Genomic DNA, 15,690 nt, shown 5'->3' on the forward strand with positions numbered 1-15,690 from the left:
ACCTGCATGTGCACATTTGGAGGTATGGAATACCTCTTTTTCCTGTGGAGGAGCCTCATGCATAAACCTTGTAATTATCTGGACCCTGTTTGCAATTTTCTGTGAATTTCTTCCATAGGTGATAAACTGCCATTTCGGTCTCTGAAACTGCTGAAGTTGAGGGTCTGACTTTGAGATGTTTTGGAACAACATGGTGTTGCATAACAACATTGTTTTTCCTGTGTAACAGTCAAAGTGTGGGAGTTGCATTTCCTCAAGATTGATGTCCCTTGAAGTATTAGGGGGTGGAGATTCCTGTGTACATGGCCAGCAAAGTGGGAGGATATTTATAAATAAAATTAGATTTATAAAACAATGGAGCAGAAATAACAACCATAATTAACTTTGAGATTCACTTTAATGTAAAAGTGTGCCGTTTCGCACAGCTGGTTCAGCAATCCGTGTATCTGCTCTTGGCCACAGACCACATGTCATGGGTCTTTTTTTATTGTGTTTGGACAAACTCTCTTTGGAGTCATTGTACTGAGCGTGTAATTTGGTCAAGAACATTGTCACCTGCTGTCTTTTTTTTAATACGGTTGATGACTTCTGGCATCACAGGTGGAAACTTTGATTCAAAAGATCTACAACATTTGGGAAATAGACTGTAAGTTATACCTGAAAAGTCATGGTTCTCATGGCAAATCGTTTCTGTTGCTGTGGAATTTGTGCTGTCCGTAACAGCCACATTGACGCATGGGGGCAATTCCTGTCCCCGTGCCAAAACTCTAAATTATCTACTAATGACTTCAGGAAGCTGGTGAGCAATTTTCATGTTGCATATCGTTGCTGACAGTTTTTTTCTAGTTTTAGCTTAATATATATGTTACAGTCACAATCTAATGTTTAAATAAAGCAGATGAAAGATCTTGTTTTATTAATATCTCCTGTGATTGTCCCTGCATTTTTTCAGCAGACTCCTCAGATCTTGCCTGAACCTCTAGGTATCTGCGTTTATGAAGCGCAGTGTTTTCAATACTTATTCAATGCCTTGCTGAACCTGGGAGGGGAATGATGTTTCGCGAATGTGAAATGAAATCATAAGTCTCTGCATCTGAATGTGTGTGGGAGTCGATAGAGAAAGAACATAGCTTGAAAAATGTTGTGTTCTGTGTAAACTTGTTGGTTTTTTAAGTGCTTGTCATTATAGTATGCTGGTGCGGTTTAAACCTGTCATTTGTTCTCTTTTCTTCTTTGAATCAGGGGAAATAAGTTTGTTATGGAACATTTTAAAGAGATGGTGCTGGGTTTTTCCAAAGCATGTAAATTCCATAGGAAGTTACGGAGCCTTTGGTCTTAAATTATTCTGAAATCTTACTTTCTATTTCTAGTGTGATTGTTGTAGCATCTCCTTATTTGGGTACCTATAAGTCACAAGGAAATAACAACAATTGGTAGCCTAGCTTTTTTGATTTGCCTTCAAAAAAACTCCAGTCTGTGGCAATAATAAGGAGAGAAAAAAAAGTTGTGTTTTTTGATCATTGTTTGTGGTTACTTGGGCTTAGGTGTCTATTTGTTTTAACGTTTCACCAGACTTCTGAAGCAACATTGCTGTTGGATTTTTTTTGTTGGATTGTGATTCACACAATCTTGTTGGATTCTTTTGTTTTATTGTTTAAAAAATGCAAATACCAGCTGTAATTTATTTTGGTAATGTTTATGACCTGCACATTAGTGTTCACGAATGTGCACCTATGTGTAGTGTGTGGATGAAACACCACTCTTGCCATACAGTAGCTTTAAAGAACAAACACTTTAAACTGCATGGTTGGAATAATGGTTATAACTAGACTCCTACCTCCATATGAAAGATATGCTGGATATTCTTTAAACCTGAGACACTGGATTAATTTCAGCAGCTGGAATTTGTCTGATCTCTGAAATGGCTGTGAGCCAAGAATACAAATGGAGAAGAGAAGTTACTGGCCTGCTTAGGAACTTGAGGCAACTCTTGAAAGAAGAACAACTCTGTTGTAATTTAATAACTATTAAGCTTCACAATTTCATTGTCTAAGGTAGATTTGATTGCTAACTCTGAACAACAGAATGTCACTGTCCTCTCTTCATAAGTTGGTTTAAAATTTGACAAAGAGGGTCATTGCCCCTCTTGACATCTCCTTAAACATCTACCACATCTGCACTAAAAGTTTGAGTGTTATTTCTGCAGGCTCCTTATTTTTCTCTCTTGGCATGCTATGCTGGTGTACTGGTAATGTTAGTATATGCATATGACTACTTAAAAAACAAGTGCACAGCAGTAGCTAGTGAGTACTGGGGCTTGATTTTATTCCAAAACTTTTTGCACATTTGCGATTGTTTTCTTTAGATTTGCATGGTATCTTGGTTTATGTCTTTTTTTCTTTCTTTCATGTTCTCTACTCCCTTGTTTCCAGGGCTCCCAGAAGTTCAGAGAACTTACCCCATTGTCCATTTCTTTTTCTCTGTAGTTAACTAGAGTCAGTCTTCCAGCCAGTAAACGGTGTATCTCAAGGGTACTCCCAGACAGGGCTACAGGTGAGACTCTCAGACACTCTTCTTGTTCCCTGGCTGCTAGTCATGTAAATGTGAATCACAAAGCTCTCTAGAAACTCTGCAGAACTGTCTTTAAAAACAACAACAAAAAAAAGAAGGGGTCAAGTGAGCTGAAGAACTGATTATGGGGAGTAACACGTACATGAAGTGGTAAGTGTTGGGACAGCACAATACCTGTTACTAGTTTTTCCTCAGACTGTGTGATTCTGAGTGACTTATTACTCCTCATGCCCAGAAGAGGCAGCTATACAGAACAACTGATGCTTTCCAGGCCTCTTGTGTTGGCTTCTTCCACCACAGTGCTTTTGGGCTACAGCACGGAGAGGTATCTGTCACAGATGGGCAGGAAAGAAAAAGCGTGTTTTCCTAGACGTGTCTGCTTGAATCTCAAACATACATACCTATGTGAGTGCTTTATGCTGATTGCTCTAACGAACAAATGAAGCATACTTGCCAAGATTAGCCTAAGCCTGAGCAGGGAGAAAGGTAACTGCCTTGCTCACCAAGCTGTTTGAAAGCCAGGACTTCTGTGGTAGCCATTGACCATCTGTAGCCTTTGCTACAGCTGAATTCAAGGACTGAATGAAATAATCTGCTTTGGTCTTTGATGTTAGAAAGCCAAAGCATTCAATTTTTTTTCATTTGTTTGATTTTTGTCTTTGTGTGATGTCTGTGAAGAATAATATAATCTGAAGAAAGGACCGCTGAGTAGTTTTGGAAGCTATGAAACACATGAAGGAGAGAAAGAGGAAGCACACATTAATGTATGCATCAATTGCATCAATACAAGCTCTCTTCTCTCGCTTTGATTACTTTTTTTTTTTTTTAGTGGTTTGCTTGGGTCAGCACTGATTGAGTTTAAAAGAGTATCTGCTTTTCTGTGGCATCTGCAGTGTCTTGCCCTTTGACTTGTAATTGATGTCTGTACTGCCTTTGTCTTCCTGGTTGTCACAGCATGCCCAGGAACTCCCAGGGTAGGTGTGGAGTCCCTGCCAAGCATGGTGTCTATGTCTAAACAGTAATGGCTAGTCTGGATACATATACTTTTATTTTTTATTTTTAGCTGACCCCTCTTCAGTTTGCATGCCACAGGCTGGCGGTCTATCACCATTGAATCCCAGCTTTTACACTCATAACTAAATAAACCACTAAATAAACTTCAGTGGTGCTGCTGGGTCTGTGCATGCATTGCCTCCACTCTCTCCAGGCTGGTGTAGCTTTGTGTGCCAGGGTATGTATTATACACCCCCAAAGTTGAGCTTGCAATCCCGGCTAGTGGCAAAAGGGATGATTTCAAACATGCTGAGGATTGTCAGAGAGAAAAGAGACTTTCGGTTATTGTGATCCCTGGGCTGAAGAGGTTAAAGTTGTGGCCACAGCGGTCACTTCTGTAGGATCAGCAGCATTGTTGTATGGAATTCACCGTGCCCAGCCGGGCATTGTATCAGTGGGAACAGTGCAAGTACAGGACTTATACTATTCATGGGGTGGTCTAACAACTGACATAAACTCACCGACTGATTTTATTTATCTGACTAACTCACTAAGGGATAATTTATAAATTTAAAAAAAGTGTACAATCAGTGAATAATGTATAATCAGTCATCTATTTTGGTCTTAAAATCTGATGATGTAGACTGGACTGGGCCATAATGCTTACGCAGATAGAAAACATTTGGTTCCCTTAATTTAGTCGCTGTGTTCTCTTCACAAACTGTGTTGAAAAGCTTTGGTGTTTTCCTCTTGTATAAAAAAATCCAAGTAAAGTTGAAAGCAGGAAAGCTTTTAATTGTGATAAAATGTGTGCATTGAGGTATGGCAGTAAAAAGCAAACACAACAAAGCTCTGAAAACTGTTGCAGAGAGCAACCTTCATCTGGCCCAAGGAGATGATCCCACAAGACAGGACCTAACAGATCATTTCAATATTTGATTTCTGTGATTCTGTCAAATATTTAAAGACCTGGTGGCAGGCTTTGATCTCCGAGACAAAGGGTGAAAGGAAAACCAAGGCTCTACATATCCTGTTGCTTTCTTTGCTGGGAGTAGGTGAAGAGATACCTGACTATTGCTGGGTTTTGCCTTCTCATTAGAAACACCAAAAGAATAGTAGCTTGAGCTAAAAATTTCAGTTGCAAATTGAGTGTTTGAAGAAACATGTGTGAAGGTCTCTGCCTCAACCAAGAGTTTATAATGATGGTGTCGGTGGAGAAAGGTAATAGAATAAATTACATCATTAAATCCCAGGTGTTTGCAAGGGAAAAGCTCTATAAACAAGGGGGTTTGGCCCTGCAAGTGTAGGTCATCCTTCCCTCGTGCTGCTGACAAGTATTGGTTCTGGAGGACATGCTGTGTGCCATCATACATCTGCTCATGGTTTATTTGCTAAGTGAATAAGATGTTAAGGACTTCATCATACAACACTGAAGCGAGCAACTGAACTTTCTTTAACATCAGTGGAAGAAGTTAGACCTGCAGAGGAGTATTTCACTGGCTGTTTAGGTTTTTTTCCCCAGGGGAGAGACCCAAGTAAGTTTTCTCAAGTTTGGCAACACAATGCTTTGCTCATTGTAGGAGTAACTAACTGCAATTCCACAGTGTAATGGTGCACAGTAACTAGTGTGGCCTTCTTTTCCCAGTTGGAAACTGGGCAGAAAGGTGAAATGCTCCGCTCAGGTGCCTGTTTGGTGTGGTGCTGGAAAATGGATTTAGGGAGTCTCAGTTTATAGTTTTCCTGTAAATTATGTACTGAACATGGCAAGCCATGGCCTCTATTGTGCAGGGCACTGTGAAGGCGTGGAACAAGTTCCCTTACTAGTTAATATAAGCAGGCTGTTTTAAATAATTTAAATTCACTTGGGACAGGAAGGATTTCTGCCCATCAAGTGTATATAACAGCCATAAGCTATGTTGAGGCTCTGTATCTTTCATCTAGCCATTTTTGTTCTGTTAAATACATATGCTTCTGTAGGTCCCAGGAGCTCCAGCTAAAATAAGAATATACATGCCAGGTACTCCACAGAAAGACAAGAACCTCCCTAATCCATACGTCTGGAAGTGGGTGATGATGAAAGGGGAATGGAAAGAGATGCAAATATTGTAGGTAATGATTGTTCTGGGTTTATAAAGCGTGATTTTTATATATATATAAAAAACTGTACACACATTTATAGATGAATACATATGCAAATGTATAAATTTCATTCAGTGCTCAACCAAGTGGTGTCTCCACAGAAGAGAAAATTGTGGTAGTGGTGGTGACTCTGGATCACTGTAGATCAGGTGGGTAAAGGGAGGAGGGAGGGCAGGGACCATGTAAAACATTTGTTTTATATTAGCCTACATTTCTTCTGGTGAGTTAGCACAATAGTTCCCAAGTTGGCTGTGCAAATGTGTTCAGCTTTTTGTTAGTAGCTACTGAAAAAAGCTGAAAGCAAACCACATAACTGTCTCTGAGTAACTACTTCCTAGTGATTTTTTAGTTCATTCCTCCTGCGTGTTTGCTCCCCCTCTCAAATTGGTCTGCTCTGAAAATTGTATCATGGTTGAATTCACATAGAACTACAAAGCAAGTCGAGAGGCTCGTAGTGTGGTCTGCGGGCAAGTAGGGGAAATTTTGTCTTAATCAATGTACAGTTCTCCATCCTGTGAAAGAAAATTAGCCGTGCAGATACAAAAGGAGGACAAAGCAGCCGCACACTGCAGTTCAGAAAACTTTCCATCATTTCTGCTGAATAGGGACCTAGTGTTGCTTTTTCTATAGAGCAACGCTCCATTTGTTTCAAGGAAGTTGTGAAATTGGAGACGGAGAGGAGTTAGGAGGGAGGCTCATTAGAGAAACTTTGTTGTAAGGAGTGCTTCCCAAAATTAAACAGGCTGTTCAAAGGAAGTGCAAAAGTCTGCCCTGAGACTTGCATCTAAGTCTTGATTAAGATGCATGGTTCTCCCCCTGTGTGGGGAGTAATGAGAGTAATGAGGTAAATGAGAGTGCCATGTTTGGAAGAGCAGAAGAGCTGAGTCAGGAGTCATTAGCTGCTGTATCTCCAGGATCTTGTGTGGAGGGATAAGGAGGAAGCAGTGAGTTCTTTGCTCTGTTCCTAGTGTCCAAATAATGCATTTTTCAAAATGCAGTGGGCCAGGCTCTTCTAGGGGAGAGGAGTCAACATTGATCTCATGGGGGTGGTGGTGTAGCTGTATGAAATATTTAATTCTAAGATTTCTCCTCTTGTTGCTCATGGGTTTTTTTGTTCCCCGCAGTGTGACCTGTGCCTGGCTTGCTCTCCAGGTTCTGTTTTTTACCTTTTCATGTACGTGGGACTGTTGGAGTATTAACCAAAAAAGAGCTAATGAAAGCATCCTCATTGTTCACATGGTTTGGAAGGCCAATGCCTGTGTAGTTTTATAAAAAATAATTTGTGAACATGTTCTTCAGCCTCTGAGGATTCAGACAGAGGGTATCTCAGTCTCTGGATCCTGCAAGTCACGCCCTAAATTCATCAAGGGACTCAGATTCATGAGACACAGTACATCTCTGTGATAGATGAGAGGAGCAGGGGGATCCAGGAGCACTTTGAAGACAGGAGATAAGGATGAGGCTGAGCTTGGATGTTCCTCGCAAGTGACTGTAAAATAATTGCATGTCAGTGCTATTCCCATTGATCTGAGGATCCAAAACAAAAACCTGTGCTTTAAGGGAGCTGAGTTATGTACATGTGTATGTATTGGCTACAAACTTTTTCAAGGGGGAAAAATAGAAAATCAGAAAGCAGTGTATGTCAAGGCCAGTGATTTGGCTCAGATGTTTTAAGGCTATTTGCAGTATAACAGCAACATGTGTTTGAGATCCAGTCTTTATAAAAACAAACAGTCCCTCCATATTATTTTTGTGGCCAAAACTTGTTTTAAAATCTCCCACTATTTTTTAAAAACACTTTGTTTTTAAAATCAAGTTCCAAATGTCCTCACAGTCATGCTGTTGGGACTGCCAACATGCTTCATGCTTTGAAGCTTCTCTGTAATTGGGAAATCTGCTAAGTCAGACCTCAACTGAGAAAAGCAAATAAATGTTACCGATGAAAATGATAACTTCCAAGTCACCCATCCTATGGACCAAACCAATGGTCCATCAACAAAGGGGTCTATAAGTACTGTTGTTGTGAGCTGGTCAGACTTCCAGCTGTTGCATTTCTTTTTAAATGTGAGAACTACAAAGAGGAAACATTGGACAAGAAAAAAAATGCTGTTTTATTGAAGGGATTCATTCCAATTCTGTCTAGCAGGTCTCTCTTTTCCAAGTGCCGCACTGAAGGTTTATTGGCTCATCCTTTTGTCTTTTTCCTTTTCTTTCTTTTCCCTTGAGCGACCTCTCCTGTTTTCTTTGTATCCCTCTTTCTTTGATGAGGCTACTGTACTGTATAGAACTAATTTTGCTCCCTAATCTTATAGTAGCTTGTGGGGAAGTACAGATAAATCCTTCCAGACTTGAGCAAGTGCTATTAGGATACTCTTTCCAACCATGAACTAATAATGATAGAGAGATCAACATACTTGGCTGTAAGCCAGACCAGTAGGACTTGACAGGTGGGTTTTTGTTTGCTTATCATGGGATCTGTTAGTTCTTTGTGGGACACCAGCAGTTGTGTATGTTGATCAGGCAACGTAATGTGATTTTGGAACTGTTCCTCTCTCTGCTCCCTCTTTGCTCAGGGCTAGGAAGAATTATGAAGGTGTGAAGCTGCGCTGTGTTCTATCTGGGACAGAATTAAACTTAGAAACTAGACTTCAGAGTTCCTGCATGAATTTTTTTCAAGTGAGGGTTACATTAGTGATTTTCCTACAGTCGGAGGGCTCTACCTAATTTGTTGAAAATTGAAGCAGTTTGTAGCAGCTCTGAAGCAGCCCTTTGAGACTTTGGCATCCACCAATATTAAGGTGGAGTAGTGCACATATAAAGTGGAAATCTGCTATATTAAAGTGGTGTATTGCAGACTTTCAGAAGACATTGCTTAATTTAACACGCACTGGTTTTGTGCCTCTTAAATAGCTTATTGTTTAAGAAGAAACACTCCAGTCTGTAATGTCAGAAGGGGACGTTGGGGCTGTCACTGTATGATTTCCCACAGCAGCTGCCAGTGCCGGTGCTTGATGCACATCCCTTACCCTGATGTTTGTGGAACTGTGCTGTGAAGCAGGCAGGGAGCTGACCCCGCTTAAAAAAATTATTTAAGCCTCATCAGTTTCTTGAGTACTGGTGAACAGTTTGTATCATGAAACCAGGACCTGGGGCAGAGAGAGGTTAAAACTTACCCAGTGTTCCTGATAGGCTGGAAATAGAAACTTGTCCCTCTAATTCCGGTACCGTGCTCTGGTGCCAGACCATCTTTTTGTCATCCAAACTGGCATCAAGTTTTTGCTATTGCTGCCTATTATGCGCCCTGGTATAGTGTCTCTATTCTTTGTGCTACCCACTCCATCTAACAACTTGGGTTTTTGCCATACCAATTAAGCAAGTCTAAATTGGTGTCCTGCTCATTCTCTTCCTTCTCCCCCTACTTCTGGCATTGGTCTCCTGTCCCTTTCCTGTGTGCTGGCACGGGCGTTGCTCTTTCTTGCAGTGAGGTGGTTCAGAAAGTTGAACGGGCAGAAAACTCACATTGTCTTTCTCCCTTGCAGAGAGGGGGAGGAGGAATATATATATATATATATATATATTTTATTTTTTTTTTTAATACTGGTTTAGCTTTCAGCACTAACTGGTGCTGGGCTAAAAGATAATGGATGTAGCCCTCTACCTCTGTTGTGAGTTTCCACTGGGGAGCTGTGCATCAGAAAAGTGCCTGATGAGTGAGACTTGATTCATGATTAGGGCTTCTGTGCAATAAAATAAATAAAAAGAAGGTATTTGATGCTCCCTTTTTATGCTTGTTTTTGGTTTGGCTCTTAGAAATAAAAAAGAAATATCATAACACTTGCTTACATATGTTTAGCATGTCCACTGACTTGCCATTTTGGAAGTAGAACCATTTCTATTTTTAGAGCTGAGCTTCCTGTTTGAGCTCTCTTTAAGTTTGGCCTAACACAGTCAAACTCTTTTTAAAAATCTTAGTTAAACTGGGGCAGTTTTGCTAAAAACAGTCATGCTCATGTCTGGATATAAACAGCAGTAAATCTGCTTTGAATGAACATTGTAATAAAAATTGAACCTCTCAATGTATTTCCATGATGTCAAAATATGAAAGTGAAATTGAGCTGATGTGTTGACGTGGTCACGGCCATCTCAAAGCCTCTCTACAAATGGATTTAAAAATTACTTGTCCACATGGGAAAATTAACCAGAATAGTAATTTTAGAATAACTCCCTGTAGTCACACTGTTCTTCTACAATAAGCATCCTCTGCTTTAGCTCATCCAAACTAGAAAAGAGCCGTCTGGAGAAATAGCACCCAAAATCCTAAGTATTTCATGGTAGTTGTTATGCTTTAGTGTCATAATTTACCTTAGTCTAATATGACCTTCAAGTGTAGCTATGTCTTTACGTAAAAATATATATTAATGTCAGTATGTTCCGGAAGTCTGATGTAATCACAGCTGGATACATCTTAAGATGTCCTCATTAAAGTGTGGATTAATGTGTGGTGTTGTTGCCAACCCTTTGACGGGACACTTTTAAATACTAATCTAACCAAAGGAGAGCTGACATAATTCACACGTTAATTGTTAACACAAATGGTAGTTGAAGGTCTTCTTCCATTTCCTAATTGCCAAGTATCAGGAAATCATGGCTATATTGTTTCTCATGATGGGCTGATGATGAGTTTTCAGGAGGCAGAAAAGGCAATCTAAGGGAAGAAACAGTCTTTCCCTTCCAGTTCTGGCTGTTCCACCCCTGCTTGTTCTGTGCTGCCTCTTGATCCTGAGATCCTTCTCCTGGCCCAGCTTTGGTGCATGTCTAACCCCTCAGTGAGCTGATCCAGTTCACACTATCAGCAGAACACTAGAAAACAAGAAAAAGGAAAATATTTTCTTGATACCAAATCGGCATTTGCTTGCCCCAAAGTCGGAGGAGTGCCAGGGTCCAAGTGAGAGAAGGTCAGGGCTGCACAGCCAGGACAGGGGAGGTGAGACCTTCGAGCAACAGGGAGCTTGAGAATCATCTCAGCCACCTCCCAAAGCCTCTCCTTGATGGAGAGGAGTGCTCCGTCCCTGCGGGCTGGATGCCGAGTTGTGGGCTGGGCTTTGGCGTGTGTTGCCAGACGCCCCAGGCACAGCTACGCTCTTCTTCCCACCATTAATGTTACCGGTGGAGCACATCACAAGAAAGTATAGCTTGGAATTTACAATGTAAATAGGCCATAAAACCCTAAATTGTCCTTTCCTTGTTGGGGTGTGGTTCTGCATCAGAGGCAGCTTTCCTGAAAACAAAAGGAGAATAGGTTGCACTGATCCAATCAATGCTCCTTTGTACATGTCTTTTAGAAAATAAAGAACTCTGCTATTGCCAGATTAGCATGTCACTTAACAAAATAATTTAATTTCTGTAGGATTCTTAGTATGCAAAGATGCTCTTGATAGAGTAGAATACAATGATATTATAAAATGCTATTAACATGAAATTATTTTTTATATTTTTCCCTATATTTTATCTGTTAAAGCTTACTGTTAAATGTTTTATGTTGAGACATTCTAAGAAATGATCAATGGTCTTAAAATAGATTTGAAAGATAAATAAAACATAAGATTTTCAACAAAGTTGAAAATTTGTTTTCAACAAAATCATCAAGTTTCCCCTTCACACTTTCCTTAGAACTTGTAATATTTTCCTTTCTATAGTTGTTTTTTTGTGTGCTGGCTCTGTCTTTTCAGCTACCTGGAGTACGCTTATACTGTAGGTTAATGCATTTGGATACTGTATAAAAATGTTTCTTTGTAAATGGATTTTTTTTCCCCATGTGGTTTTCACTGGCTGAATTTTCAAAGAATCACTGAAAATTGCAGTTTATGTTTTGGGTAGATGTAAGGATACTAACTGATTCTGTATAGGGCCACTAAAACACATTATTTGCCCTCAGCCTCTTTCTTTAATATATTCCTGTAGCATTAAGGCTTAAGACTTTTTGCTGGCTTAAGCTCTTCCTGTGGACATGCTCTAAATACTTTATGTTCTGTTGCATGAAAAAAACTAATAACATGGGTTATTGCAACTTGGCACTTTTATACCAAGTGATAAAGCTGCAGACACCAAAGAGGGGAAGGAGGGGGACGGTACATGTCAGGAACTCGTAGCTTTACATCTCCATAAGAAGGAAATAATTTAAACCCCCTGAAAAGGCTCCTGCTCTGCAGCCGGGGTGGCATGTGCTGGGGGCGGGGGCAGATGCCTGGGCGAGGGGCAAAGGGGAAAGGCAGAGAGCACTGCAAAGGGGGAGCTGAATGCTTTGGGGATACTTGTTTCATAGTGGACCAGGCTGTGCTGGGGAAAATGCTGGGTGAGAACACTATCTGGGAGGCGTGCGGGAGAGACATGTGCAAGTGTCCGATCTGGACTCTTACTCCCTTTGTTCTTCTGTGCCCTCTGGTGGATCTGGGAGCGATGGCGTTGGTATGTGTCTCTCTTAAGTTGTTCTTACCCTGGGTCTGAAATGCAGGGAATGTCATGAATAGCTCCACTTCAGCGAAGACTTTCTGCTCTGATTCACGTCCCTCCCAGTTAGTAAGGGATATCATAATAGTCTCCTGTGGGTAGCAGAAGAATACGTGCTTTCCAGCCCCAGGAGCTCCAGAGGGATTAACTGGGATGCAAGTCAAAGCCTCAGTCTTTAGGTACAATTAACCCGCTAGTGAAGCTCGGAGATTTCCTAAGGCTCTGCCAAAAATCCTGCTTTACAAACCAAGGGTTTTTTTTCCCAGTAAGAAGCATGAAGATTAGAAAGGACCAGCAGGCCTGCCCCTTGGCATTTGAAGTTGGTTTCTTGTTGTAGACACTACCTGAAGACAGATCTTAATTCGGTCACAAAGGGTTAAAATAATTCCCCAAGGTAGCTTTATCCTCTTAATGGGCAGGCTTCATAATCATTCTTACAGAAAGGACATTTCACCTTTCCTCTGTGGTGGGAGGGTTGCACCTTTTCCTGCCAGTGGTGTGCTGGGGAAGAGACAGCAGCCTAGAAAACAGTGGTATAATTTTCACCTCTGATTCACACCTCCTGTGCATTTCTTGTATTCTACTGTGTGGGTCATGTTTGCTTTGCTTATGGACCACCTCTTGCTTCCACTGCTCCTAATATCAATGCTATATCTACGTCAGGGGAAGGGATGGGCTGTTTTGAAGACTGGTGTCTGGTAGCCGGGATAATGCAAGTCTGAAGCTGTTTCAGGTCAAGGCAGGGGAAGTCAGTACTTCACCTTTTTAGAAATGCAAAATGGCACCTGTTGGACCCCAGAGGAGATTATTATAGTCCCAGAATTTCCCATTCACTCTTCCCTCTCTGGCAAATAGTTACAATAGTCTATAGGTGAAGCAAAACGTAGGTGCAAATTCTGCAGGGGAGAACGATGAGAGCTTTGCTGAATGACCTTGGAGCTGGAGCCTGTCACTCCTGAAGTCTCTCTTTGGGACGGACTTGGTGAAGCTGTGATTTGTGAAAGCGTTTGCTGATGCAGGGAAGGTGCCTATATAATTTGCATTCATGAAATGCAGTTCACTTTCTGACTAGAGGACAAGGTTTGCCTCCCTGTTGCTCTCAAAATACTTTTGCTGAGAAGCCCAGAACAAAGAGGATCAAATCTCCGTACCAAACCAACTTGTACAGGGTGGGCAGTGGGAGTGGGCAGGGACTCTGCACAATTTGTTTTTCCTCCAGGTGTTCATTTTTATGTAAAAAAAAAAAGATATTGCAGCATGTAGCAATGTTTTAGGATTTAATCTGTTAAAACCTTTAGGGTATCTTGGTCACTAGGCCTTTAAATAAAGGGAACAGATATTATATATGCTATTCCCCTCCTTAATTTTACTGTGGATTTTACTAATATGTGGGCTGGAGTAACTTGATTTTTTTAAAGATTTCAAATAAAGTGTAGTTGTAAAGTAGCTCTTCCTGATCAATTTGATTTTCCAGCTTACATCTCTGCAACTCATTCTTCCCTCTTCTCCTTGCTTTTGTCTATTCCTCTTGTCAAAAATGGCACTAGCTTGTTTCTTAGTTACTGTATTTGTGATCCTTTGGGGATTCACTTGTGCTTGATCAGTAAGCAGCAGTAGAGAAGGAAGACATTTCTTCTTTAGGCTGTAAAATCCCCTCCAGTGAACCCTTGCATCACCACTTTGCCTCTGAGTCACGTCTGCTGCAGGAGAGGAAAAAATGCCTTTTAATCCCACACTGTCCAGGTGTTGCTCAGTCAAGAGTTATATTGGAAAAAACTCCTGGGAAGCCAAGGATGGGTGATTGATGGTGCACTGAAGCTTCCCATGCCAGTAACAAGAGATGCTCTTTGCCAGCTGGGGATCCAGGTATATGTTAATCCATGCATGGCAAGTGATGAGCTGAAGCAAGGTATATAGTCCACACGAGGGCAAGAGGCTGCCAGGGTTGCTGAGATCCTGCTGGGACTTGGTGTGCTGCATTGGGCTTGATTGAGTGGTGTCCCTTCTTAGAGGACAGGGTGAGAGCGTGGCAAAAGGGTATCTAGAAAATGGTTAACAGAAATGGTACACCAGGTAAAATGCATCTTGGAGGTATTGAGAAATCCAGCCTAACCTGAGATCTCTCACCCTGTCACCGCTTTTTGGAGCCTCCGTGTACTTTTTTCCCTTGTTCTTTACCGGCCTCCCCTTCTGGATGATATTTTTTAACCTTCTCCTAAGGGCAGGAAATAGAAGAAAGAGCTGAATCTTTCCAGGAAAGAAGAGATAAGGTTGGCAGTAAGCCATAACCACTAGGAAGTGGGCAGCGAGCACCAGGCTGTTAACCTGTAATTATACGTCTCAAATTTTGCGAGCAGTATTCCAGAAATCATTATGTATGGGCTTGTTTGATAGCACTGTGGTTTAAAAGAAAAGGATCCCCTCAAATTACTCTTTAATTTGGAAGTCAAGAGACTATCAACTCAAATCTTAGCTCTTCTGCCCATAATTGATAATCATGTGCATTTAACAAACCTGCTATTGAACTGGGCCTCTTATTTTTAATTCATCAGGTTACTGCTGATTTTTCTTTCAGAAAGGGCAATTGGGAGGCTGTACAAGGTCGCTTCCAGCAAAGCTGAGATCAAACCTAGACGATAATATGGCAGATCCCAGATTCTGCCATGCAGTCCTCCAAATGCAATTTTTTGGTATCTACATGCTTAACCCCTCTGGGCTGCAGCCACTGCTTTAATCTGCAAGCACTGGAAGCCAGAAATCAGGCTAGCTTTTATTTAGGGGCTCTTGAACAGGACTTCACCCCAGTTGCTAACCTATTGAGTTGAAAAAAGACTATTCCTCCTAGAAAGTAAAGTTAACTGTTAAAAGAACAACAACAAAAAACCCCAACCCAAAACTAGATCTTATGTATGTTGTTTCCAACATGCAAATACCAAATTTCAGGACTCTCGTGCTTTTTCCACATGTAACTAAACTTTCTCCCTGTCCTTCCTCAAGGTGGCAACACTCTGTACAGTCCTGAGCTCAGACTGAGGATGCAATCCTGTTCACCGGCCTTGTAGTGAAGAGTTTGACTGATGGGCCAGTGGGACTATTCCAGATTTACACTGTATAAATTTTTCTTTTTGATTACAAAGCTTTATGGTCTTGAGTTCCTTTCCAGAATCATTATCACATCTGTCACTGTCATTGCTATCAGTGGCTAAGGATGTTTTTAATGGAGTGATGCAATCCAAACTATCATTCTTGCTGAAATACTACTCCCAAGCACACAATAGGCCAGGTGCTGTAATTATTAATAATTCCCTCTGATGGCATATATCGGCCCTCCATTTTGTTTTAATGCAATTTATTTTGAGTTATTTCTTCGGCAGTGAAAATGGTTTTGGAGTGATTTTTTGGAAGCGTTGCGAGTTTGTTTGCTGGAATCCTTCTCTCCTGGAAATGAGGCATGTCTCTCACGGGCTCCCGTTCACTCAC

The 15,690-nt window shown here is 41.1% G+C and overlaps 1 protein-coding gene across 3 annotated transcripts in view; it reads left to right on the forward strand.

Annotated features, from left to right (window-relative positions):
• The window catches only part of KDM2B (lysine demethylase 2B), a 120,539-nt gene that overhangs the window by 13,339 nt on the left and 91,510 nt on the right, over positions 1–15,690 (forward strand). The gene's annotated exons all lie outside the window — the stretch shown is intronic.

This window comes from Phalacrocorax carbo, chromosome 15, assembly GCF_963921805.1.
Source record: "Phalacrocorax carbo chromosome 15, bPhaCar2.1, whole genome shotgun sequence".
In the NCBI taxonomy this organism is placed as follows: Eukaryota; Metazoa; Chordata; class Aves; order Suliformes; family Phalacrocoracidae; genus Phalacrocorax; species Phalacrocorax carbo.